Source organism: Canis aureus, chromosome 8, assembly GCF_053574225.1.
Source record: "Canis aureus isolate CA01 chromosome 8, VMU_Caureus_v.1.0, whole genome shotgun sequence".
Lineage (NCBI taxonomy): Eukaryota > Metazoa > Chordata > Mammalia > Carnivora > Canidae > Canis > Canis aureus.
In genome coordinates, this window is record NC_135618.1 from 51,461,493 (window position 1) to 51,488,756 (window position 27,264).

At 45.5% G+C, this 27,264-nt stretch overlaps 1 long non-coding RNA gene across 2 annotated transcripts in view; it reads right to left on the minus strand.

The window, feature by feature from the left end:
• LOC144319052 (uncharacterized) overlaps positions 1-27,264 on the minus strand; it is a 431,793-nt gene that overhangs the window by 398,012 nt on the left and 6,517 nt on the right. Inside the window, exon 1 of one of the 2 annotated variants that reach the window (XR_013384970.1) lies at positions 1,648-2,980. This is a non-coding gene — a long non-coding RNA (uncharacterized LOC144319052). Of the gene's footprint in view, positions 1-1,647; positions 2,981-27,264 lie in introns of those variants that run through there. The other variant, XR_013384969.1, reaches the window with a different exon arrangement.

Here is a 27,264-nt window from a genome sequence, read left to right on the forward strand (position 1 = left end):
CTTGATGGGATGAGCACTGGGTGCTACGCCATATGTTGGCAAATTGAATTTTAAAAAAATTATGCCTTCGGGCTAGATTACCAGACTTGGTTTTCTTGGGCCAATGAGAACACCCATGTTTAAGGCCCTGAAACCCAGTGTCCAAGTGTTTTCCAGAGGGGTCAGACCCCCGGCACCCAGCACTCCTGAGTCTCCCTCACGCCAAGCTGGCCAAAGCCGCATCATCGTCCTTAAAATCCTTACGAGGTGGAAATGTAGCTGTTTGTGGTTCTTTTTTTTTTTTTTTTTTTTTTGCTGTTTGTGGTTCTAATTTGCATTTCTTTGATTACTGGTTAGGCTGATCATTTCCCCATGTGCCTGGCTAATTGCTTTTCATCTTTTTCGAGTTGTCTGTTCACGCCCCTTTTCTTGTTTTTCTACCCAGTTTCTGGACTTATCTTATTGATTTGTTTGAGTTCTCTGAAAAATAAAGACATCAGCCTTTTCCCCTCCTACATTAAAGGCTTAAGTCTTTGCAGGTGCTGATCCCTGCACTCAGATCCCTCCATATTTCCTTATTTCCTTTTACATATTTATACCCCAGCTTGCATTTCTCTTTTTACTTGGTTTTAGATTTTTTTTCATAGTTAATTATTGAATATATACTTAGGGGAAGTGCCTAAGGTCTTCTCATCTCATTCAGAGTATAAGATATATTTCTCTTTTTTAAAAAATTACTTTTTGAGAGAGCACATGCGGGACAGGGGGCAGAGGAAGAGGGAGAAAGAGAACCTCAAGGAGACTCCTCACTGAGCCACAGAGCCCCACTTGGGGCTCAATCCCATGACCCCTACACCATGACCTAAACTGAAATCAAGAGTTGGGCATTCAACCTTCAAAAGACACCCCATCTTTTCTTTTTCTTTTTCTTTTTCTTTCTTTCTTCCTTTCTTTCTTTCTCTTTCTTTTTCTTTCTTTTTCTTTCTTTTCTCTCTCTTTCTTTCTTTCTTTCTTTCTTTCTTTCTTTCTTTCTTTCTTTCTTTCTTTCTTTCTCTTTCTTTTTTTTCAGAGAGAGAGAGAGTGCACACGTGTGTGCATGCAAGTGGTGGCCAGGGCAGGGGGAGGTATGGGGTCCAGAAGAAGAGGGAGTGGGAGAGAATCTCCAGCAGATTCCAAGCTGAGCACAGAGCCTGACCTGGGGCTTGATTCCACGACCCTGAGATCACAACCTGAGCCAAAACAGAGTTAGACCCTTAACCGACTGAGCCACCCAGATGCCCCTATAATATACATTTCTTAAAATCAAGGTGCCTGGGTGGCTCAGTGGGTTAAGCGTCTGTCTTCAGCTCAGGTCATGATCCCAGGGTCTTGGGATCAAGTCCTGTATCAGGCTCCCTGCTCAGTGGGGAGTCTGCTTCTGCCTCTCCATCTACCTCTTCCCCTGCCCATGCTCTCTCTCACTCGCTCTCTTTCATTCTCTCAAATAATAAATACAAATCTATATTTTAAAAAATCATCCCCAAGGCCTTTCATGATCTGCCTCTCCCCTCCCACACCCACTCCATATTACCTCTCTGACCTCAGTTCCTACCAATCTGCCCCTGGATCTCTCTGCTCCAGACATTCTGGCTTTTCTGCCCATCTCAAACATACCAGCCATCCTCCTACCTCAGGACTCTTGCACATGCCTTTTCCTCTGTCCTGAAGGCTCTCTCACCAGGCATCTGCATACTTCCTTATTCCCTCAGGTCTTTACTCAAATGTCATCTCAGTGAGTTCTTCCTTAGTCATATCTTCTCAGATTTCAGTCCCTGTGGTAGACAGAATAATGCCCTCCTTCAAAGATGTCCACATCCTGATCCCCGGAACTCATGACTATGTTACCACTCATAGCTAAAGGGAGGTTGCATATGTTGCAGGTGGGATTAAATGAGGATTCTGAGATGAGGAGATTGTCTGGGTGAGCCAAATCGAATCACAAGGGTACTTATCAGAGGGAGGCAGAGGAGCCAAGGTCAGAGAAGGAGATGTGACAAGGAAGTAGAGGTTGAAGTGATGCAGGGCCAGGAACAAGGAATGCGAGTAGCCCTAAAACCCCGGAGAAGGCAAATAAATGGATTCTCCCCTGGAGCTGCCTGAAGGAATGCGGCCTTGCAGACCAGACTCATTTTAGACTTCAGACCTCCCCCAAACTGTGAGATAATAAATATGGGCTGTTTTAAGCCACTGCAAGTGTAGTGATTTGTTACAGCAGCTATAGGGAACTAATACAGTCTCCAATACCTCCCATCCACCTCCTGTTTTCCTTGTTTCTGCTTGGCATTCATCATTAAGTTCCCATAACTTTGTATGTTTCTCTTTTTTATTTTTGCCTTCCCTGATAGCATATAAACTCCATGAGGATAGGGGTCGTTGTCTGGGGTTTTTTGTTCACAGTGCCTGGCACACATTAGAAATCTGATAGCCTCTGTTGAATGAATGGACAGCAGAATGAGTACCAAGGAAGCCTCTGTCCTCCTGTCCAACAGAAACTCTTGGTTGGCTGATGTTGATGGAAAGTCATTACATCCCAAAGGCCACCCTGGGGGATGCCTGGGTGGCTCAGCGGTTGAGCTTCTGCCTTTAGCCCAGGGTGTGATCTTGGTGTCCCAGGATCCAGTCCCACATCGGGCTCCCTGCATGGAGTCTGCTTCTCCCTCTGCCTGTGTCTCTGCCTCTCTCTCTCTCTCTGTGTCTCATGAATAAATAAATAAAATATTTCAAATAAAACAAAACAAAAGGCCACTCTGGGTAGAACTAGATCTTGAAGGAGATACCAAACACTGGAGGAAGATGAGTCCCATATTCTAGAGAACTTTCAGAGTTGCTCCATCCTTCACCCTCCAAATAAGTGTGCCACATGGCACACCTCTGCACTCAAGGGGTAGACAGCATCATGTAATGGTCAAAGCCTGAAGTCCAGGGACGCCTGGGTGGCTCAGTGGTTGAGTGCCTGCCTTCAGCCCAGGGTGTGATCCTGAGTCCTGGGATCGAGTCCCTCAACGTGCTCCCTGCATGGAGCCTGCTTCTCCCTCTGCCTGTGTCTCTGCCTCTCTCTCTCTCTCTCTGTCTCTCATGAATAAATAAATAAAATCTTTAAAAAAAAAAAAAAAAGCCTGAAGTCCAGACTCAGACCTCCTGGGTTCATATTCTAGCAGTGCTGTCTCATAGAATTATATCACAAACCAGTTATGTTGTTTTAAATTTTCTAGTAGCCACATTTAATAAGTTTTGTTAAAAGGTGAAATTAGGTTTTTTTTTGTTTTTTATGATAGGCACACAGTGAGAGAGAGAGAGAGGCAGAGACACAGGCAGAGGGAGAAGCAGGCTCCATGCACCGGGAGCCTGACGTGGGATTCGATCCCGGATCTCCAGGATCGCGCCCTGGGCCAAAGGCAGGCACTAAACCGTTGCGCCACCCAGGGATCCCTGAAATTAGCTTTTAATAATGTTTTATTTGGCTAGGGCAGCCCCGTGGCTTAGCAGTTTAGCACCGCCTTTGGCCCAGGGCGTGATCCTGGAGACCCAGGATCGAGTCCCACATCAGGCTCCCTGCAGGGAGTCTGCTTCTCCCTCTGCCTGTGTCTCTGCCTCTCTCTCTCTCTCTCTCTCTCTCTCCCTCTCTCTCTCTTTCATGAATAAATAAATAAAATCTTTTAAAAATAATAATAATAATAATAATAATAATAATAATAATAATAATAATGTCTTATTTGGCTAAATATATATCCAGGATGTTGAGGCGCCTGGGTGGCTCAGTTGGGTAAGCATCTGCCTTTGACTCAGGTCATGATCCCAGGACCCTGGGATCCAGACTTGCATCAGGCTCCCTGCTCAACAGAGAGCCTGCTTCTCTCTCTCCCTCTGCTGCTCCCCCTGCTTGTGCTCTTTTCTCTGTTAATTAAATAAAATCTTAAAATATATATATATATGTGTATACATATATATATGTATATATATATACAGGATGTTATAATTTCCACATGTAATCACTATTTTTAAAAATTTCTAAATGGGGGACACCTGGGTGGCTCAGTGGTTGAGCATCTGCCTTCAGCTCAGGGCCTAGTCTCAGAGTCCCAGGATCGAATCCCACATCGAGCTCCCTGCACGGAGCCTGCTTCTCCCTCTACCTATGTCTCTGCCTCTCTCTGTGTCTCTCATGAATAAATAAATAAAATCTTTTTTTACATAAATTACTGAATGAGGGGCACCTGGCTAGCTCAGTCAGATGAGCCTATGACTCTTGATCTTGGAGTTGTGAGTTCAAGCCCCACATTCGAGTATAGAGATTACATACATACATACATACATACATACATAAATAAATAAACAAACAAACAAATGTTAAAAATTATTAATGAGATATTTTACATTCTTTTTTATATACACTAAGTTTTCTAATGTCCATGAGTATTTTTTTATAACACTCTCAATTTGGACATTAAATTTTCAGCCATTAAAAATGAAATGGAATCCCACTAAAACAATCAAGTCATTTGCACAGAAAAATATTTCATACTGCTTCAGTTTTTAAATTAAATGTAAATTAAAGTTAAGTAAAATTTTAAATTCACTTGCTTCTTCAGACTGGGCACATTTGCCATGCTCAGTGGCCACCATATTGGACAGCACGGTCCCCACAGGACAACATTGGCAGGTGACGTGACCTTGCACACGTTATTTAGGTGCTCCCTGAATCTCCTTTCAACCCCTGCAAAACAGGTGATGATAACAGTAGCTATTTTGGGGGGGGGGAGTTAAGATTTTATTTATTTATTCATGAGAGACACGTAGAGGCAGAGATACAAGCAGAGGGAGAAGCCGGCTCCCTGCTGGGAGCTGGATGTGGGACTCGATCCCAGGACCCAAGGATCATGACCTGAGCCAAACACAGACGCTCACCACTGAGCCACCCAGGCGTCCCTATTTTTGTGGGTTAAATGAAGTTATGGGTGGAAAGCACTTGAGACACAGTAAACGCTTTATAAAATATAGCTATTGTCACTCTGGAGCAATCTCTTATCTTTCCAAGGGAGGAGCCCCTGGTTAGAGACAAGGAGGCTGACCTACTGGGTGCCAGCCCTTGAACTTCAGACGTTCATCTCCACCATCACAATAAGCTTCGATGAGGGTGTGGCCGCCTCTAGCAGGCCCAGGCCCCTGAACTGCCTCTCCCAGGCTGATGGAAGAAGCCAGGCTCCCTCTGGGGGCAAAAGGACAGGAGGACGGCTGTCTAATAGAAACCCTTTGGAGAAATGCAGCTCTGCATTTCAGTTACGTTCAAAGCCCTCTGCCTGGGAGGCTGTCTGCTGGCTTTCCTGCTCCGTTTCCTCTGCCCCTCCCCACCTCTCTTCATCCTACTATCTCCCTTCCTCCCTCTCACCCTGGGCCAGAAGACTCCGAGGTTGCTTCTCTGGTCCCTTTGGACTGCACCAAAGCCTTGTCTCAGAGATTTTTCAACACGGTGTTCTCCCTGCAAGGAACCAGTCAATGGCAGGTGGCTGCTCAAACCAAGCTCTTAAAGGGGGAGTCTCCCCCCCTCCCCGCCCCACCGCCAGTTTAGACTCAGAGCTTCTTGAGAAATGCATATTTAGAGAAACTCAGCAATGGAATTCCAAGAAAATCCAACTGATTTCAGCATCCAAGATATTCTTACAGAAGATGGGAACAAAGCTCCCGCCTCACTCAATGATCATGGCAAAAAGAGCTTGGGTGCTGGAGTCTGAAAGACTGGGGTCTCCCTCTCTTAACTCTGTGGCCTAGGACAAGCTGTTTAATTGCTCTGAGTCCAGTTCCTTCATCTGCAAAATGAATAGAATGATCCCCTCTTAAGAAGTCACTGTAAGGATTAATGAAAGCATCACTTGCACCGTGACTGGCATACAGTAAGTGCTCAATTAGTGGTGATTATCATCATTCAGCTGTCAACTCCTTGAGGGCAAGAGCCATGGCTGTGAATATCTATTCACAGTTCCAACCTCAACACCAGAGCAGCGTGAGGGGTGCTGCACAAGTAGTGTATAGATAACAATTTTTTTTAACATAACGATACTGAGCCCCCTCCAGACATATGAAAACTTGCATTTTGCTTCCTGAGGGCAGGGCCAGGATGAGGATGAGGCAAATAAGGCGAATATTCGCCTTTGGGTGCAAAATTTAAGAGATCACTAAAGGGACGACTGGGTGGCTCAGTGGTTGAGTGTCTGCCTTTGGCTCAGGGTGTCATCCTGAAGACCCAGGATTGAGTCCCACATCGGGCTCCCTGCATGGAGCCTGCTTCTCCCTCTGCCTGTGTCTGTGCCTCTCTCTCTCTCTCTCTCTCTGTGTCTCTCATGAATAAATAAATAAAATCTTAAAAAGAAAAAAAAAAAAAGAGATCACTAAAAAGCCCAGTCATCCAGATAAGTAATATTTTGGTGCAATATTCCAAAAAAAATCAAAATGAATGCAAGAATATCCACGATGAACAAAAAAAAATCAAATTTTCAATAAAGACAGAGCCATATTAACCAATTTTTCCTTTTGTCCCCAGCTCCACATGGCACTACCTGGCATGGCCTAAGCACTTTTCAAGTACTAACCCATTCCATCCTTAGGATAACCCTGAGAGGCAATACTCAATTTTCAGAGGAGGAAAAGGAAAACCAGATTAGTAAACTAACCCATCCAGGTCCTTTGGCTCAGAAGTGGCAGATCTGAGGGGCACCTGATGGCTCAGTGGTTGAGCATCTGCCTTTGGCTCAGGGTGTGATCCCGTGGTCCCAGGATTGAGTCCCGCATCGGGCTCCCTGCATGGGGCCTGCTTCTCCCTCTGCCTGTGGCTCTGCTTCTCTGTGTCTCTCAGGAATAAATAAATAAAATCTTAAAAAAAAAAAAAAGTGGAAGAGCTGGGATTTGAACCCAGGCAGTCTGAATTGAGAGACCCAGTCTGTAACTATCGTCCTGTGCCTGTCTGACACAGCTCAGCCCATGGGGTAGTATATCATTAGATCATATGCCCTGGCCAAAGCTTTGGTGTCTGAGCAGAACCCTTGTCCCGTCATGCCAGTCACAGACATGCACTGCCCCGGAGCTGGGTTCTTCAGAAACCAAAATAACCACAGAACAGTGCCTGTCCTTCCTTACAAGGGCAGAGGGCAGCGCTCATGCCATCCGCTCTTGGAGGCCTGGACGAGCACTCCATGAGGCTGGAGGAGGGCGTGACTCACTCGGTTTTAGCCAAGAGGTCACTTGAAACACAGAGGCATTTCCTGCCTCCTGGTCCTGTGACAATTGATGCACCTTTGACAGATGAGTAAGAGGTTGTCAGCTGGAGAACACAAAGCAGCAATGTCCCCATTTGACATACACAACTCAGCTCAAAGTGATTTTAACCAAAGGCACATAACATTTTTTTTAAAGATTTATTTATCTGAGAGACAGAGGGAGCATGGGGTGGTGGGGAGGGAGAGGGAGAAACAGAAACCCAAGAAGAGTCCCCACCAAGCATGGGGCTCAACACAAGGCTCGATCCCACAACTCTGAGATCATGATCTGAGCTGAAATCAAGAGTCGATGTCTAAACAACTGAGCCACCCGGGCGTCCCAAAGGCACATAACTTAAGTAGTAAAGGCCACTCCGTGTTGAGTTTCAGTTCTTCGTGGGTTATCAAATGACCCTAAACTCTTCCATCAAGATCCATCATGATGCTGGTAAAAATCAAACCAACAGGAGATGCATAGGTTTACGATGAAAAGTAATTGTCTCTAGGGTGGCTCAGTCGGTTAAGCATCTGCCTTCGGCTCAGGTCATGATCTCAGGGTCCTTGGATCAAGCCCTGCATCATGCTCCCTGCTCTGCTTCTCCCTCTCCTTCTGCACCTCGCCCTGCTCCTGCTCTGTCTCTCAAATAAATAAAGGCTTTTAAAAAGTAATGGTCTCTAAACTATGTCATTAAGTGAAAAAAGTCAAGGTACAGATGCTTCCATTTGTGTAATACATATGTATACATTTTTTTATATTATATGTGTGTGTGTATTGTGTGTGTGTGGTTTCTTGTATTCTACACACAAAATATTTTGGAAGGATAGACAAGAGACCATTAATGGTGGCCATACTGTGCCTGCCTCAGGTATATCTCACTGTATACCATTCTATACTGGATGGAATTTATTATGATAATGCATTACTTTTTCCAAAAAGGCCTATGTAAAAACTGAAAAATAAATTAAAAAACAAAAAAAGATCCATCATGAGCAGCATGCAATGATGGTAAAGTACGGTGAGTCAGACACTGTAATTTCCAAACCGGATCACCTTGGGCAAACCACACAAGTCTCCCTAAGACTCAGTTCCTTCATCAATGAAATGGGGGTGGTGATGCTGAGTCCACATTAAATGTAATAAAATATATAAAGTACCCAGCACAGGGCTGGGCATGGAGAATGCGCTCAGTAAGTGGTGAACCACCGTCATGATTTTCAAAAACGGGGTGCAACGTCCACTGCCAAAGGCAACCCATGTTGACAAAAACTATCCAATGCCTAAGTCCTCCATGAGAAACAATCTGTGAAATGGCCTGTTTGCCACAATACAGGTATAAGTTCACTGAAAACCTCAAGCACAAAGAGGCATCATGATTTATATGAAAAGTTAAACAAACTCATTAATTCTCAACTGGGATGCGTCTTAGAATCACCTGCACTCTATCACCCCCTCCTCACTGCCCCCCAAGGATTCATTTTTCACTGGTCTGGAGGATCTCAGCACTGGTATTTTGTAAGGTCTTTTTGTAAGTGACTCCATGGGGGTGGGGTGTATTTCTTTGGGGAAGGGGTCCTTGTGGGAGGGGGGCATGGCCAACAATGACCTGGTCGTAGATGCATGAATGTTCACTTGCACAATACCATTATGGTTTATGCCCTTTGGACCATAATGTTATATTTCATCCTAACTTTTTTTTTTAAGATTTTATTTATTTATTCATAAGAGACACAGAGAAAGAGGCAGAGACACAGGCAGAGGGAGAAGCAGGTTTCCTGCAGGGAGCCCAATACAGGACTCAATCCCAATCCCACAATCATGCCCTGAGCCGAAGGCAGATGCTCAACTAGTGAGCCACCCAGGCATCTCTCCTCTTAGCTTTTTTCTTATGAAGAGTTTTAAATATACACTAAATAAGCAAATCAGTATAATGCATCTTCATATGCCCCCTCCAGGACTCTGAACCATCAGTCCATAGCCTGTCCTACCCCATCCACACACCCCAATCCCTGCCTCCACCAGCATTTTGCAACAAATGCCAGACCCCCTCCCCCTCAAAAAAAATCACTTCAAGTATTTCCAAGTATAACTCTAAAAGATAAGAACTGTTTTTTAATACAACCACACTACCATTATCACAGCTGCCAAAGTAATCATTCCTTATTGTCCTCAGATATCTAATAAGTGTTCAAACTGTCTCATGAATCTCACGCTTTTTTTTTTTTTTTAACTTTCTTTTCAGGATTTAAATAAGGTTTACACTTTGGCAATGGGCTGATTTACCTTCAGGTTTCCTATCTTGGTGCTTCTCTCGACTTTACTGTGCCCATGAATTTCCTAAGGATCTTGTTAAAATGCAGATTCGGACAGTAGGTTTGGGGCAGGGATTGAAATTCTCCACTTTTGATGCTGTCCCAGCAGCCGATGCCAGTTTGCTGGCCTGTGGACTGCATCTTAAGCAGCAACGTTCTATTTCATAATATATATATATATAAATATATAAATATATATATATATATATATATATTTTTTTTTTTTTTTAAGTAATGTCGACATCTTTGGACAGACCCAGTGATTTGAGAGACAAATCACTGTTGGGAAGGGCCCTCCCCTTCCCAGGAAGTGCAACTGATTAATCACAGCTTCTGTGCGGGTCTAAATGCCAAAGACCACAACTCAGCCTGCAGAATTGGCACCTGTCCCCCTGGCCATCCAGATGTTCATCCTGGCAGGACCTGGCCCTCTCCAAAACCCAAGGCCACCTCGTCAAGATCCTCAGAGCCTCTGGAAGTGCATTGACTTGTTCAGTTTCTGGCAGGCAGACAGAAACACAAGCTGCAGAAATAAGGCAGTTACTACCTTTCCTCGCAGTTATGGCTTTAATTAAAAAGCCCCGTGCTGCCAGATTCCAAGCACCCTCCGCTGATCTGCGAGACCTATTGATTGCTTGACTCTCCCCACAAGACACAGCAGAGAGAAGACTTTATCTTCCTTTAATCAGACCTGCTTCCCTTGGATCTGGTTCTGCCGGGATGTGGCCTTCTCCCCACCCACGTCACCCAAGGCACAGGGGGCACCGCCAGCGCCCAGCGCGGCCCCCGGGGAGCTGCGGCCCAGGGAAGGGCAGCACCGTGGGCAACACGCATCGGGCCCACGCCGCGTGCCAGGCGCCAGTCCCGTCTCTGCTCTGATGCGTCACTACCCCTAATGTGTGTTAGGGCTCCCCGATGACCCGATCCAAAGCCGCCCGCACCCGGCATTTGCTGTCCGGCGTATCACCTGTTCTGTTTTCTTCACAGCCCTCATCATTACCCGAAACCATATATATTTTGCCTGCTTGTTCACTGCTTCTGCCTCTAGAATGTAAATCCCGTGAGGGCAGGGATTTTGCCTCTCCAGCACAGAGCCCCAGCCCCTAAAAACAGCCCAAGCACATAGCCCTTCTCAATACATGGTCAACGTGCTCATCCCTGTCATCACAGAGTGCCAATTTCCCTTTTTTTTTTTTTTAAGATTTTATTTACGTATTCATGAAAGGCACACAGAGAGAGGCAGAGACACAGGCAGAGGGAGAAGCAGGCTGCCTGCAGGGAACCCGATGTGGGACTCGATCCCAGCACCCTGGGATCATGACCTGAGCCAAAGGCAGATACTCAACCACTGAGCCACCCAGGTGTCCCTCCCTTCTTTTTTAATGCTGAACATCACTGCATGGTGTGTGTACAGCACATTCTCTTTACCGACTCATCTGTCAATAGACACCTGGGTTGTTTCTGTATCTTGGCTAGTGTGGATGGTGCTGCAGTGAACACAGGAGTGCTGGTATCCCCTCGAGATCCCAATTTTGATTTTTTTTGAACAAATACACCAACATGGGATCGCTAGTCCATATAGCAGCTGTTCTTAATTGCTCAAGGAACTCCACAGCAGCTGCAGCATTTTGCACATTCTCACCGACAATGTGCAAGGGCTCCAATCTCTCCACGTCCTTGTCAAGACCTGTCATCTACTTGTTTGTCAAGAGGGTCGATGTCCTTTAAAAAAAAAAAAAAAAAAAAAAAAAAAAGGGAACCCTGGGTGGCGCAGCGGTTTGGCGCCTGCCTTTGGCCCAGGGCGCGATCCTGGAGACCCGGGATCGAATCCCACATCGGGCTCCCGGTGCATGGAGCCTGCTTCTCCCTCTGCCTGTGTCTCTGCCTCTCTCTCTCTCTGTGACTATCATGAATAAATAAATAAAATCTTTAAAAAAAAAAAAAAGAGGGTCGATGTCATGTTAAATGTCCTTGCCACAGGCCAGCCCTGGTGACGCAGCGGTTTAGCGCCGCCTTCAGTCCAGGGTGTGATCCTGGAGACCTGGGATCGAGTCCCGCGTCGGGCTCCCTGCATGGAGCCTGCTTCTCCTTCTGCCTGTGTCTCTACCTCTCTCTCTCTGTCTCTCTCTCTATGTCTCTCATGAATAAATAAATAAAATCTTTTTAAAAATGTCCTTACTACAATAAAATAGAATTTTAAAGAAAGAAGTGTGTGCTGAATTTGGCTGATCGTGTGTACTCTTCCCGGCAGCTCCATGAGCTTATTGGTCTTACACCCATTTTACAGATGAGAAGACCGAGGCGCAGGGCGGAAGAATAATTCATACAAATGACCCACAGGGGAAGCTGTAGGGCACGGGTTGACACCCTACCTGACTCCAGCAGGAGCTCTTAACTTGGGGCCCATGAAACTGGATGAAAAAAAAAGGTATTACCACCTAATTTTAACACCTAACTGAAAAGTTGCATTTCCTTCCATTATGTCAGCAGCAAACTGCAGTACTGTCCCCAGTCCCTGTGACTTTGTCACCAATTGGAACCAAAGATATTTTCATGTCCCGTTACATTTGTTGCCGATATCTTAGACTATTATTTACACTCATCACTGCCTTGCAATTACAATCATAATAACATAGCTAACCCACCACCAGGTCTTATTATAAGACCTGTTAATAAAAAAGCACACGTATTGCTATATCACAGTTTGGCTTTGTAATATTTTGATAAGTGTATTTCACCATAATTGGCTGCCTGAAATAAGCTAGACAAAGCAAATACTGTATGGTCCACTTACATGTGGAACCCCCCCAAAAAAATAATAAGTCAAAATCATAGAAACATAGAGTAGAAAAGCGGTTGCCAGGGGCTGGAGGGTGGAAGGAAGAGGAAGAGGCTACAGCCTTCCAGTCGTAAGATGAGTAAGTTCTGAGGATCTAACCTATAACGTGGTAACACATGGTATTAAACATTGACATTTGCTTAGAGAGTAGAATTTAAATGCTCTCACAAAAACAAGGCTTGGTAAATATGTGAGGTGATGGATGTCTTAACTAACTAGATGGTGGAAATCCTTTCACAGTGTATACAAATATTAGATCATCACGCTGTATGCTTTAATTTAATCAATTAAGCCTCAATAAACCTTTTGTCAGTTAATTTTTGGCAATTAAACCTCAATAAACCTTAAAAATGTGTGTGTATATTTTATATGCATACACACACACACACCTGATTGCCTTTGTAATCCTCTGGATTCTGTATTAGAATCATGACTCTGAGAAGGGGCCCAGGTACGGGGAAGATTAATAACCAGACTCCGGAGCCCATGCTCTGGCCACCGGGCTGGAGATAGCGCTCAGCCCAGGCCATGGGGGAGCATTAAAGCACCCCTGCACCTAGTAGTGTCACAGCTTTTCTTCCTCCCAGGGTGAGAAGGCTGAGGCCTAGCAGCGGGAAGGACGGGCAAGCACACACAGGGTCTCAGAGTCCATGTCTGAACTAGAATCTAGGCTTCTGTCCCAGGCCAGACAGAGCCTTTGCAGCTGTACCACACTGCCACCTAAGGACGCGACGCATTTCTAACCTGCTGCAGCCAAGGGATGGGAGGCCGTTTGTACAGTGGTAGTGGGCTCTGGCTCACTGGGCTGCAGTGACCTGTATGCGCCTGTTTGTGTAAAAACAATCACTGCTTGCTCACACACAGTCAGCGAGGATGCAAATCAGGCCGGCCACCCGGAGAAGCAGTGGGACAGTGCCTAGCAAAGATGGGGTTGGTTGTGCATCCCATTTGATGGAGTGACTCTACCACCTTCACCTCCACGGTACAGCCCTGGAGAGTAGTGGGTCACAACCCTCGACACTGATTCAAACCACTTGGAACCTTCTAAAACCACTGGTGCTCACCTCTAGATCGATCTATTGAAATCTTTCAAGATTTCAGGAAATCTTAAAATCTTAAAAAATTAATTCAGAATCTTTGAGGGTGGGGACGCGTGGGTGGCCCAGTGGTTGAGTGTCTGCTTTTGGTTCAGGTTATGATCCCGGGGTCCTGGGATCTAGTCCTGCATCCTGCTTCTCCCTCTGCCTATGTCTCTGCCTGTCTCTCTGTGTCTCTCATGAATAAATAAAACATCTTAAAAAAAAAAAAAAGAATCTTTGAGGGTGGGGTGCCTGAATGACTCAGTCGGTTACGCATCTATCTTTGGCTCGAGTCAGGATCCTGAGATCAAGCCCCACATTGGGCTCCATGCTGAACATGGAGATTGCTTGTCCCTCTCCCTCTGCTCCTCCCCCCATTTGCTCTCTCTCTCTTTCCTTCTCCCTCGTTCTCTCTCCTCCCCACCCCTGCTCAAATAAATAATCCTTAACAAAAATCTTTTTTAAAAATTTTAAGTAAAATATTCCACTGCCTTCTCTGTTTGATCTGGATGCAGTTGAAATGACCCCGAATAGGCCACTTCACAGAAGATGCAGTCCAGAAGAAAATTTTTTAAAAATATTTTATTTATTTATTCTTGAGAGACACACAGAGAGAGGCAGAGACACTGGCAGAGAGAGAAGCAGGCTCCATTCAGGGAGCCTGATGTGGGACTCGATCCCGGGACTCCAGGATCACACCCTGGGCCGAGGGCAGACACTAAACCACTAAGCCATACAGGGATCCCCCCAGAACAAAAGATAAAGCAACTAGAACACCATGTTTTCATCCTGTGATCAGGGAAGATCTGTAGAAGATGTGAGGAGGAAATCCTAAGTGTCCTGGTTAGTGACTGCTGCATTGTAAGTCATCCCAACTCTAGTGGCATAAAATAGCCATGTTATGCTCATGGACACTTTGGGTCAGGAACCCAGCCATAGTCACCGTGAAGATATTCCACAATGTCTGGAGCTTCAGCTGAGAAGTCAAAAGGGTTGGGGGTGCTGGGCAACCACATGGAATCATCTGGACACATCCTCAGGCACATCTGCTGGTTGATACAAGTTGTTGGCTAGACCCTCCACTGGCCTATTGTCCAGAACACCTACAGGAACCTCTCCAGGAATTCTCCCCTTGTGGGTTAATCTGGGCTTCCTCACACCCTAAGATTGGGCCCCAAGAGAAGACAGAAGTGTGTGGCCATATTACGCTCCAGCCTCAGAGATCACAAAGCATCACTTCTGGTGTACTCTCTGGATGGAAGCAGTCCCAAAGGCATGCCCAAATTCAAGAGGACAGTACATAAGTCCCACCCCCTCCCTCAGTGGGAGGAATGTCAAGGGTCACCTTGTACGAAGAGCACGTGAGATGAGAGACGTGTTGCCACCATCTTTGGAAAATGCAATCTGCCACACTAACCTCTCCTTGGGGCAGAAAGGAGGGTGACGTCTGTCAGACAGGGCTTCCTGGAAATGAGACACATGAGCTGAGACCTAAGGGACAAGGAGCTAAACTGGCAAAGGACAAGAAAAGTCATTCTGTGCAAAGGAAACAAGGTCAAAGTCCTAGACTGAAAAATGAGAACTGCATGAACTGCTCAGAAGCTGGGTCATTGATTGGGCTGGAGGAAGTGGTGAAAGACCAAGCTGAGAAGTGGTTGAGGGCCAGACAGTGTGGGACGATGCTAAGAATTTTGGTCTTTATCCTTAAAATATTGGGAGCCACTAATGTGTGTAGAGCAGCAAACTGTCACCTCTACAGTATAACCTCTCAGAGTTGGAGGATGAAGAAGGAGAAGAAGGGAAGAAGGAGAGAGGCCAGCTAGGCAGCCACTGTGATCACCAGGCGAGAGGTGACAGTGGCAGTGGAGGTGGAGAGAAGTGGACAGAGGCGAGAGATGCTTTGGAGGCAAAATTGACAGATTTGGTGACAGAGTCTATGTGAGGAGTAAGGAGTCCAAGAATATGTCCCTCAACCTGGAAGCTTCTGGCCCCCTGGGGTCCAGGCTTGGTGGCCCAATCCCAGGTCTGCATCCTTCCACATTTTCCCTGGCCCATCACCCTCTGGATCAATACAACCCTAGCTAGAGAAGAAGCCTTCTAGCAAGAAGAATCCTGAAGTTCAGCCTAGCTCAGATCAAAAGCCAAAATGATCCTCTTGACTCACCACATCCGAGTCCCCTGTGCCCCAAAACTCATTGCCCTACCATGGCACCTGGTGACAATTAGTGGGAAATTGTATAGACAGCTCCTGATTGGACATAATTCCCTTGACATGGAGCATCGTAAATCAATTACCCTAAGGAACTCAACTTTAACATCTTGACACTCCTCTCAATGATGGCACCTCCTTTTTTCCACACATCTTTCTTTCTTCCCAATGAATAAACGGTGCGCTGTTTGTTTACAGGGACTAATATAGTCTCATTAGTGATGAAAGAAGCTGTTCTGCTCACCCCATTAGCGATGAGTGAGCAGTGATTTCCAGAGGGATGGGATTATTAGGTTGAGACTGAGTCCCAACCACCATCCTTCGCCCCCACCCATCAGATACTGGTCCCAGATACTGGTCCCAGATACTGCCCATGGAGTGGAGTGTCACACCCTGGGTCCTGGGGACCCTCAAAGCCAGACCCCCTCAGAACAGAACTCCCAAGTGTCAGCCTACTAGACACGTTGCTTCAGCCCACAGCTCTGAAGCATGAACGCGATTCCTTGACTCTCATTCAGGAACAAACACTGAGTGCCTGCTCCGCTGCCACACACTGTTCCAGAATCCCATGCCCTCGAGGAGTCCACATTCCTGTGGAGACAGATACATAAGAAACAGAAATATATGGTATGAATATGGCAAGAAGTCCTGTGGGGGAAACTTCTAGAGGCCGAAGTGGAAAGGATTCCCAGGAGTGGAGGGTTTAGAAGCGTTGCAAATTTAGACATGTCATCGGGGATAGTCTTGTGAGAAGGGGACCTCTGAGAAAGCTGTAGGAAGTAAGGGAGGTTATCATAAGGATAACTGGGAAGAGCGTTCCAGGCACAGGAGAAAGAGCCCAGGTAAATGCCCAGAGGCAGGAGGGAGCCTGGTGTGTTGGAGCCACGCCAGGGGCCAGTGCGGTGCAGCCAGGAGGAGAGGAGAGGAGAGTAATAGGGCAGTGAGAGGGCCAGAGAAGCAATGCAGAGCCAGAGAGGATGGGGCCTCTTAGGCCAGTGAGAAGATATGGCTTTGACCCTGAAGGGGATGGGAAGTCATCAGATGCTTAGACTATCACTCGTGGCGGCGGCTGCTGCTGCTGTTGATAGTGATGGTTGTGATGGGCTTTCTTGTTTTCATATTGGAGTTTGGGTTTTCTTTCCTTTTTTTTTTTTTTTTTAGATTTATTTATTTTAAAGAAACAGAAAGAGCATATAAATGGGGGGGATGGGCAGAGGGAGAGAATCTTCAGGCAAACTCCCTGCTGAGTGTGGAGTCTGACACGGGCTCCAGCCAAAACCACGAGTCAATTAACCAACTAAGCCACCCAGGTGCCCCTTCTTTTCTTAATGTTTTGTCCAGCATCTAACTCTTCCTCTTATACCCTGGTGGCTCCTCTGGGAGGTCCCCATTTTAAATAGCTTTGGGCTCTGATCTACTCCAAATGAATTATAAGATATTCCTCTGGAGATGACTACATTTACTTGATGACTTCTGGCCCCACTCAGCAGATCGCTGCTTCCTGTGCAAATATTGCGTCCATCTCTATTTTTAAAAGATTTTTATTTATTTATTCACTCATGAGAGACACAGAGAGAGAGGCAGAGACACAGGCAGAGGGAGAAGCAGGATCCATGCAGGGAGCCCAATGTGGGACTCGATCCCAGGACTCCAGGATCACGCCCTGGGCTGAAGGCAGACGCTCAACCACTGAGCCACTCAGGCGTCCCTCATCTCTATTTTATAAAGAAAAACCTTTATCTCATTCTTGTTTTCAGTTGCAATAGGAAATACTGGTACTTTCCAAGTTCAAATCAAAATCTGGAACTTCCCTTCTCCTACCCTTGGGCCCCTTTATACAGGCCCGCAGATGAGTGACCCTGACCAGGGCCTTCTCAGTGTGAGCTCCTCTCTCCTCAAGTCTTGGGCCTGCCTCTCAAGTCCAGGATGTCTCCTGCCACTTCCTCACCCCAAGGTTCTGTGGGATCCAGCACCAGCTTGCAGTCCTAGCCAACAAGTTCCTTTCCCTGTAGCACACACCCACCTCACCACCTCCCTTCTTCTAGAATAGGCGTGTGGGGCTGAATGAATCCCACACTGAAAAGAACTCAGGACCAAGTCAGACAGGCCCAGGGTTCAAACCTCAGCTCTGAGCCCAGCTCTGGGTGGCTTCAGGCAAGTCACGTCACCTCTCTGAGCCTTGCCCTTTCAAACCACTGTTCTGGATTCACAGCTGGGTCTCAATACTCCAGCAGGCCCCAGGTCAGACCACACAATTCTTAGATTTCCGAGATTTCACATGCCAGGTGAAGAGAAATAGTCTTCACCTGCCCCATACTGCCTTGCTCCTAACAGGTTCCAGCACCTGCTGGAGGAATTCCTTAGCACAAGATCTAAGTTAACTGAGAAGAAGAGAAGCAAAGTGATGTTGTCATTGAGATGCTTGGTCTTCAAGCCACCCTGCCTCAGAGGCATCTAAGAATAGAGAGCACATTTGCTTGAGGTCTTGAACCTCTTGAGTGCCAACAAAGACACCGAATCCAGCCCAGGTGAATGCAGAAAGCCTTCCATAGGAGGCTTGGAGCTGGTCAAGCAGTGAGAGGAAGGGGCTTGCAGACAAGACACGGGACAGGGTCTGGAGGTCAGAGGGCACTAGCTTTCTAAGAGACGAAGAATCTATTCACAAGGCTGCAGATACCTGCTAATCATGATGACAGACTCCGGAATCTACACCCACCACACACCTGTCCTCTCCCCTAAATGCTGGACATAGGCCTGTGGAGGTTTGACTTGGTCATAAACTCAAAGTGATCAAAGTCAACTCCTGATGTTCTTTCTCAAATTAAACATCTGACTACAGAGCATGTGCATTTAATCACCCCACATGAGTTTCCAGGGGGCTTACTGCCAGCTGGCACCCCAGCTTCAAAGGATCCCCAGTGCTCCAGGGATAGGACTGGCATAACGGATGGAGAAGGATGGGCACCGTGTGCCTGGGGTGAATCAGCAAACAGGAGAATGTGAGAGATGGTGGGCAAAGCTTTGAACGACAGAAGTATGAGGGTGTCAGGTGTCTGACATGTGATCCCTCCCCGGATGCCTTCTGCAAGCCTCCTTAGAGTCCACTAAACTCACAGAGGCCTAGTGTGAATTGTGTTAATAAGTTTTTTGTAGTTGTTGTTGCTGTTAATTTTTTTTTTAAGAATGTGATATGCTGCAAGTCAGAGGCAGCCCACTAGGAATCAGAGCCCCAGGGGCAAGAAAAGCCTGGAGTTAGCAGAAATCCTAGAGGGGCCCTGGAGACATTCTCAGAAATGGGACAGAGGTAGGGGCAGAAGAAGGGACCTTCAGGGAAATCTTACTGAGACCACAAGGCACAAGAAGGGCTCCAGACAACATCTGGTTGGAAGGAGCAGGGGGTGCCTGGGTGGCTCAGTGGTTGGGTGTCTGCCTTTGGCTCAGGTCCTGATCCCAGGCTTCTGGGATCAAGTCCCACATCGGGCTCCCTGCATGGAGCCTGTTCTCCCTCTGCCTGTGTCTCTGCCTCTCTCTGTGTGTCTTTCATGAACGAATAAAATCTTTAAAAAAAAAAAAAAGAAAAGAAGTGAAGTGAAGTGAAGTGAAGTGAAGTGAAGTGAAGGAGCAGGATATAATAACGATAGAAATAAGGTAATAACATTAGAAATGCTAATAATAGGGGCACGATAGACAGGTCCAAAGTCTTTACAATGATCTAGAAGGATAAAAGCAAACTTGACACTCAGTAAAAGGCCTTATCAATTATTCTCATATGTATGTGGGTGTATATATATGATATACATCAGTGTGAATATGTCTGTGCATGTCTGTCAGGATATATATGTATCCATGTGTATACGTGTATATGTATGTACATGGATATTACATATATGATACATATCAGCATGTGCTTATGATACATACCAGTATGTATGTCTGCATGATATATACCAATGTATTGTACATGTGTGTATATATCAGCATATATGTATATATGAATATCAGCACATATATGTATATAGAGTGCATATTATATGTATTAATGTGCATACACACATATTTATCTATATGAATATCAGCATAGTAGTGTGTATATATCAGAGTATATGTGTGCACATGTATGTGTATACATGTATCTTAGCATATGTGATATACATTAGTGTGTATGTGTACATCAGTGTATGCATATATGGATACGTGTCCATGTATATAAGCGTGTATGATAAATATCAGTATGTGTGTATATTATATGTCTGTATCAGTGTGCATGTATATGGGTGTGTATACATATATCAGCAGGTATGATAAATACCAGTAGAATAATGTCTCCAACTTCTTTCCTTAGAAATATTTCTTCGCTGAAACCTAAAATAGATACAAACTATCATATTCAAACCTCTGATGTTTCTGGGGTTTCCCACAGGCCTGGGAGATTCCTTCAAGTTCAAGGCTTAACTAGACTTTGCAGACAGGGTGGACTGGCCAGTGCTTCCCTTGGATGCAGAGAGGACACTGAGCCCTCACTCCAGTGACTGCAAAGCTCATAAGTTTTTAGTCCCTGTGAAGGGAGAGGTGGGCCTGAGGGCCAGGGTGGAAACATAGTCTGAGAGCCAGCACGTAAGCCTCTCCACGGACCTGTGAGGTGCATGCTTTATTATCCCATTTTGCAGTTAAGAAACAAGCCCAGAAGGCAAAGAGGTGTGCTGCATAAAGGTAGCTGGGGAGGCAGGGGTATTTCCACTGCAGGGCCAGCTTAGTGAGGAGAGGGAGTGTGTATGTCTGCCTTGTTCATTGCAGCATCTCCAGAGTCTGGCACAGGCACTCAAAAATATGTGTCAGGGAACATGGGAGACTCCTGGCTCTGGGAGGCGAACTGGGGGTGGTGGAGGGGGAGGTGGGCGGGGGTTGGGGGTGACTGGGTGGCGGGCACTGGGGTGGGCACTTGACGGGATGAGCACTGGGTGTTCTATATGTTGGCAAGTTGAACACCAATAAAAAATAAATTTATAAAAAAAAAATATGTGTTGGGAGACCCCTGGGTGGCTCAGCGGTTGAGTGTCTGCCTTTGACTCAGGGAGTGATCCTGGGGTCCGGGATCGAGTCCCACATCAGGGTCCTGCTTCTCCCTCTGCCTGTGTCTCTGCCTCTTTCTCTGTCTCTCATGAATAAATAAATAAAATCTTTTTTAAAAAATTTGTCGGATGGGTGGATGGACAGACAGGTGGATGAATTTGGTGCACCAACGACTCCTGCCCTCCAGACCTCAACTCTCTTTTGCCTCAAGGCCAGGGGGAGTCCACTTTCCTTCCTTCTACCTCCAGCTTCGTCCTCTCCCCTATGGCTAGCAAGTGCTCTACCTCCAGCATCTCACACACTGGAGCCAAAATTCCGGGACATTTGCGGTGACATGCTGTCACCTGCCGGCAGCACTGCGGTACTGCAGAGAGGAGTCCCGTTCGATTTACATCCCAAGGAGTCCTCACATAGGCTTACACTGTGAAGAGAAACTGAAGCCTGAAAAGGCACTTGGCAAGGACTTGGTAAAGCCTACGGTAAACTGGGGGCTGCTTTAGGCTTAGAATCCTCCTTCAAAGGACAAAAACACTGGGTTATATCAGGTACACTGGGCCCAGAGATATTAGGTAGACAGTGCAGCCGGTCAGGTAGAAAAGGCAAGGGCAGTAGAGGGAAAAGACCAGGAGCAGGAAGGTGCATCTGTCTGGGAGCCACTTATTTTACTTCAAACCAACCCTGCAAAGGTGTGTGTCCAGTTAGCAGTATTACTTTAAAAAGAAAAGAGGATTTGTGAAGGCCATTTGGAAATTCCCAGAACATAAGAGCTAAATAAACAGGCCTTGGAAAACAGGAAGATCCCAGCCAGAGGCACTCAGGAGCTCTCTCAAGATAGCCTGGAGGTGTCTCCACCTAAGAAACACATCCCTGCAACGGACACTGCCCAGGCCAGCCTGGATTACGTGGCCAGCCTGAAGGTGGAGGCCCATGGCTGGCAAGCCCAGATCTGCAAAATGTCAGACAAAAGTCACCGCCTCCAAGGAAGGGATGCTGAACCCAAAGGCCCTAGCTGTCACCATACTGCAGGTGAGGAAACAGTCTCGGAGGCCTTTTGATGTGGCTGGTGTCGTCAGTCAGGTCCTTGTAGGTTGCAAGGAAGAGAAACATTCTCGGGTTTCGTTAGGAGACTAGGAAGACCAGTCTTAGCCACCCAACCTCCTAGAGGCTGGAACAACTTTGGGTTACAGCAGTAGCTCTAGTCACCTGACGGCAACTCTGTAACTCAGTGGCAACACTCTTGGACGCCCCTCATCAGGGACACCCCCAGCCGGTACGTGAGGCTCCACTATCTTGGTGACCGAGCACCTCAGGTCTAGGCCTGGTCCTCAGCTGTCCCCACTCTGCTCTCTGTCTCAATTTCTGCTGACTCAGAATTCCTGCTAATTCATGGCTCCTCTTCACCCATGGTTTATGTTGACTTAAGACTTCTATTTAGAACTTTTCTTCTCCGGGTCTTGCTGTTTCTGCCTCCAACAATGACACTGATCTTTCATATTCAAATGCAGCAAAAAACTGTTAGTATGGGGCACCTGGGTGGCTCAGTCTGTTAAACCTCTGTCTTTAGCGTCATGATCCCAGAGTTCTGGGAGCAAGCCCTGTGTCCTGCTCAGCCGGAAGCCTGCTTCATGCTTCACCCTCTCCCTCTGCCACTCCCCCCTCCCCTGGTCGTGCTCTCTCAAATAAATGAAATCTTAAAAAAAAAAAAAACAAAAAAAAAACTGTTGGTGGGAATGCAAACTGGTGCAGCCACTCTGGACAATAGTATGGAGGTTCCTAAAAAGAACTACCCTACGATCCAGCAATTGCACTACTAGGTATCTACTCAAAGGATACAGAAATTCAGATTTGAAGGGGTACATGCACCCTGATGTTTATAGCAGCATTATCAACAGAGCCAAACTATGGAGAGAGCCCAAATGTCCATTGACTTATGAATGGATAAAGAAGATGTGGTATAGGGTTGCCTGAGTGGCTGAGTTGGTTCAGTGTCCAACTCTTGATTTTGGCTCAGGTCACAATCTCAGGGTCTGGGGATTGAACCCCACATCAGGCTCTGCACTCAGCAGGGAGTCTGCTTGAGGATTTTTCTCTCCCTCTTCCCCCACTCTCTCTCTCGCAAATAAATAATTTAAAAAAAAAGATATGGTATATATATTCAATGGAATATCACTCAGCCCTCAAAAAGAATGAAGTCTTGCCATTTGCAATGACATGGATGGAGCTAGAGTGTATTATGCTAAGTGAAATAACTCAGAGAAAGACAAATAACATATGATCGCACTCATATGTGGAATTTAAGAAAGAAAACAGATGAACTTTTGGGAAGGAGGAAAATAAGAAAAAGAAGAGAAGGAAACAAACCATGAGATTCTTCATGATAGAGAAAAACTGAGGATTGATAGAGGAAAGTGGGTGGGGAATGAGCTAGATGGGTGATGGGCATTCCGGAAGGCACTTGGTGTGATGAGCACTGGGTATTGTATGGAAGTAGCACATGCCTGAATTCTACTCCAGAAACCAATATTGCACTGTATGTTAACTAACAAAATTTAAATTAAAAAAAAAAAAATAGAACCACCACCAAAAAAAACCCCACCAAATTCTGCCAAAGTAAGGATCTGAACTATTGAGCTGGTGTACAGTCTCCCTGTGGGTTGGATTTCTCACACCGGGCTGCCTCACGGTCCTCTGACCAGCCTGGATGTTGTCTGTCCACTATTGTCCAGTCAGTTGCATCCTGGATCCTAAGATGTAAAGTAGAGTCACTCCAAGGAAAGAACTCTGCGAAGGGGCTGTGGGTATGGCCGGTCTGCAGATGTGACAGGCTCCTCCTCAAGCCAGCTGCTCCTAAGTCTTTCCCGCCTAAGTACCCAGGCTGTCCTGCCTTGTGAGGTCAAGAAAAAAATAATAGCTCACACTGACTGAACCCTGTATGCCAAGCACCATCCTGTAACTTTATACTGATTATCTCAATTAACCCCTGATCACAATCCCTCTTTAACTGTGCCCATTTCAAGGAAAGGAAAACTCATTTAGAAAGATTAAATAACAGGCTCAGAGTATACCCCTAGTTAGTGGCAAAAGGCGATTTGAACCCAGGCCTGTTTGGGTCTCTAAAGGAGGTGGGGCAAGAAGATAGACTCTCACTGGTAGAAAGCTAAGAACTGTCAGGATTTCCACCTTCCAGTATGGAATGTACTGACTAAATGTGGCTACTGAGCCCTTGATATGTGGCTAGTCCAAAGTGGGGTAAAACACACACCAGATTTCAAAGATTTGTTATCAAAAAAATGAATGTGAAATCTCTCATTAATAATGGTGTACACTGATTACATCTTTAAATGCTATTTTGGACATCCTGAGTTTAAATATATTAGTAAAGTTAACTTGACTTGTTTCTTTTTTTTTTCTTTTTATTTTTTTTAAGTTTCTTTTTTAATTTAAGTAATCTCTACAGTCCATGTTGGGCTCGAACTCCTGACCCCAAGATCAAGAGTCACACACTCCTCCAGCTGAGCCAGCCAAGTGCTCCTTTTTTTTCTCTCTTTTAACTGTTTTTGTTGGTATGTAATTTATATACCATACAATTCATCCATTTAACTGTGTAACTCAGGGTGCCTGGCTGGCTCAGTCAGAGGAACATCCAACTCTTGATCTTGGGGTCATGAGTTCGATCCTCATGTTGGATGTAGAGATTATTTAAATAAAAACTTAGGGGAGGGGATCCCTAGGTGGCTCGGTGGTTTAGTGCCTGACTTCGGCCCAGGGCATGATCCTGAAGACCCAGGATCGAGTCCCACTTCGGGCTCCCTGCATGGAGCCTGCTCCTCCCTCTGCCTGTGTCTCTGCCTCTCTCTCTCTGTCTCTCATGAATAAATAAATAAAATCTTAAAAAAAAAAAAAAAGATCAATGGAGCAGAATAAAGAGCCCACATATACAGTCACCTTATTTTTGACAATGGTGCCAAGAACACACATTGGGAAAAGGTTTTGGGAAACAACAGTTTCAGGATAATTGGATGGCTATATGCAAAAGAATAAAATTGGACTCAACCACTCACAAAAAGTAACTTGAAATAGATTAAAGACTTAAATGTAAGACCTAAAACTGTAAGACTCCTCAATGAAAACATATGGAAAAAAGCTCCTTGACATTAGTCTTGGCAGTGATTTTTTGGATATGGCACCAAAGTCACAGACAACAAAAGCAAAAAGAAATGAGTAGGATTGGGGTTCCTGGGTGGCTCAGCTGGTTGGGCATCTGCCTTCAGCTCAGGTCATGATCCCAGGGTCCTGGGACTGAGCCCAATATCCAGCTCCCTGCTAAGTGGAGATCCTGCTTCTCCCTCTGCAGTTACCCCCTGTTTGTGCTCTCTCACTCCTGTTCTCTTTCTCTCTCAAATAAATAAATTCATTTTTTTAAAAAAGAAAACAAATGATACTACATCAAACCAAACAGTTTCTCCTTTTTTTAAGATTTTATTTATTTATTCATGAGAGACAGAGAGAGAGACAGAGACATAGGCAGAGGGAGAAGCAGGCTCCATGCAAGGAGCCCAAAGTGGGACTCGATCCCGGAACCCCGGGATCACGCCCAGAGCCAAAGAAACTAAACAGTTTCCGCATAGCAAAGGAAACAATCAATAAAATGCAAAGGCAATCTAAACAATGGAATAAAATATTTCAAACTATCTGATAAGGGGTTAATATCCACCTATATAAGGAATTCATAAACTCAACAGCAAAAAGGCACTCCAATTTTAAAATGGGCTATATATATGGATCTATATAGACATTTTTCAAAGAAGACATACAGATGGCCAACAGGTACATGAAAATGTGTTCACCTTCACTCATCCTCAGGAAAGTGCAAATCAAAACAACACTGAGATATCATCTCACACTGGTCAGAATGGCTGTTATTAAAAAAGAGAAAAGAGAACAAATGTTGGTGAGGATGTGGAGGAAAGGGAACCATTGCCACTGTTGACAAGAATATAAACTGGTACAGCCATTAGAGAAAACAGCAGGGAGGTTTCTCAAAAAATTAAAAGTAGAACCACCACATAATCCAGCAATCTCACTTCTGAGTATATAGCCAAAGGAAAGGAAATCATTATCTGAAAAAAAAAAAAATCTATACTCCCATGTCCACTGAAGCATTATTCACAATAGCCAAGATATGGAAACAACCTAAGTGTCCATCAGTGGATGAATGGACCCCAACTCCAAAAAAATGCGGTGTATTTGTATATATAATGGAATATTATTCAGCCATTAAAAAGAAGACAATATTGCTACTTGCAATAATATGCATGAACCTGGAGAGCATTATGGTAAGTGAATAAGCCAAAGATAAACTCTGTGTGGTATCACTACTATGTGAAACAAAACAAAACAAAAAAACTCAAACTCAAAGAAACAGAGAGAAGAACAGTGATTGTCAGGGCCCCAGGAGCATATATCAAATCATCATTTTGGGGACACCTGGGTGGCTCAGTTTTTGAGCGTCTGCCTTTGGCTCAGGTCATGATCCAAGGGTCATGGGATCAAGTCCTGTACCGGGCTCCCCAGCAGGGAGCCTGCTTCTCCCTCTGCCTATGTCTCTGCCTCTCTCTCTCTGTGTCTCTCATGAATAAATAATATCTTTTTAAAAATCGTCATTTTGAATACATGATGGCATAAGAGGAAGGAAAAGAAAGCTGACTGAGTTGCCACCAGTAAGCAACAATCTGTCGGGACCAATGGGACCAAATAGAAAGATTAATTGAGCCTAATCTGTGGGCATCCCAGACATGGTCCTTCAGCAAGTCTGGTTTAAACTCCATCTCAAAAAATAAAATAAAAAATAAAAAAAAAAAAAATAAACTCCATCTCAAGGGGATCCCTGGGTGGCGCAGTGGTTTAGCGCCTGCCTTTGGCCCAAGGCATGATCCTGGAGACCCAGGATTGAATCCCACGTCAGGCTCCCAGTGCATGGAGCCTGCTTCTCCCTCTGCCTATGTCTCTGCACCTCTCTCTCTCTCTCTCTCTCTCTGTGTGTGTGACTATCATAAATAAATAAAAATTTTAAAAAAATAAAAAAAATAAACTCCATCTCAAGGGGGTGCCTGAGTGGCTTAGTTGGTTAAGTATCTGACTTGGGCTCAGATCATGATCTCAAGGTCTAGGGATCAAGCCCCACATCATGCTTCACACTTAGCGGGGTGTCTGCTTATCCCTCTGCCCTCCCGCTCTTCCCCACCCCCACTCATGCACATGCACTCTCTCAAGTAAATAATTTTTTTTTTGTTTTTTCCAACATATTTCTTTTTAATTTTTTAAATAATAATGAATAAATAAACTCCATCTCAAGGGCAGCAGGATTGTTTTTTGTTGTTGTTTTCTCTTTTTTCCTAATCAGCCTGGGCGGAGCACAGTGGATCATACACACTGCTCTGTTCCCTTTCTATTTTGTGTCTACTGACCCTGGGCCCCAGCTTGCTAAAGATG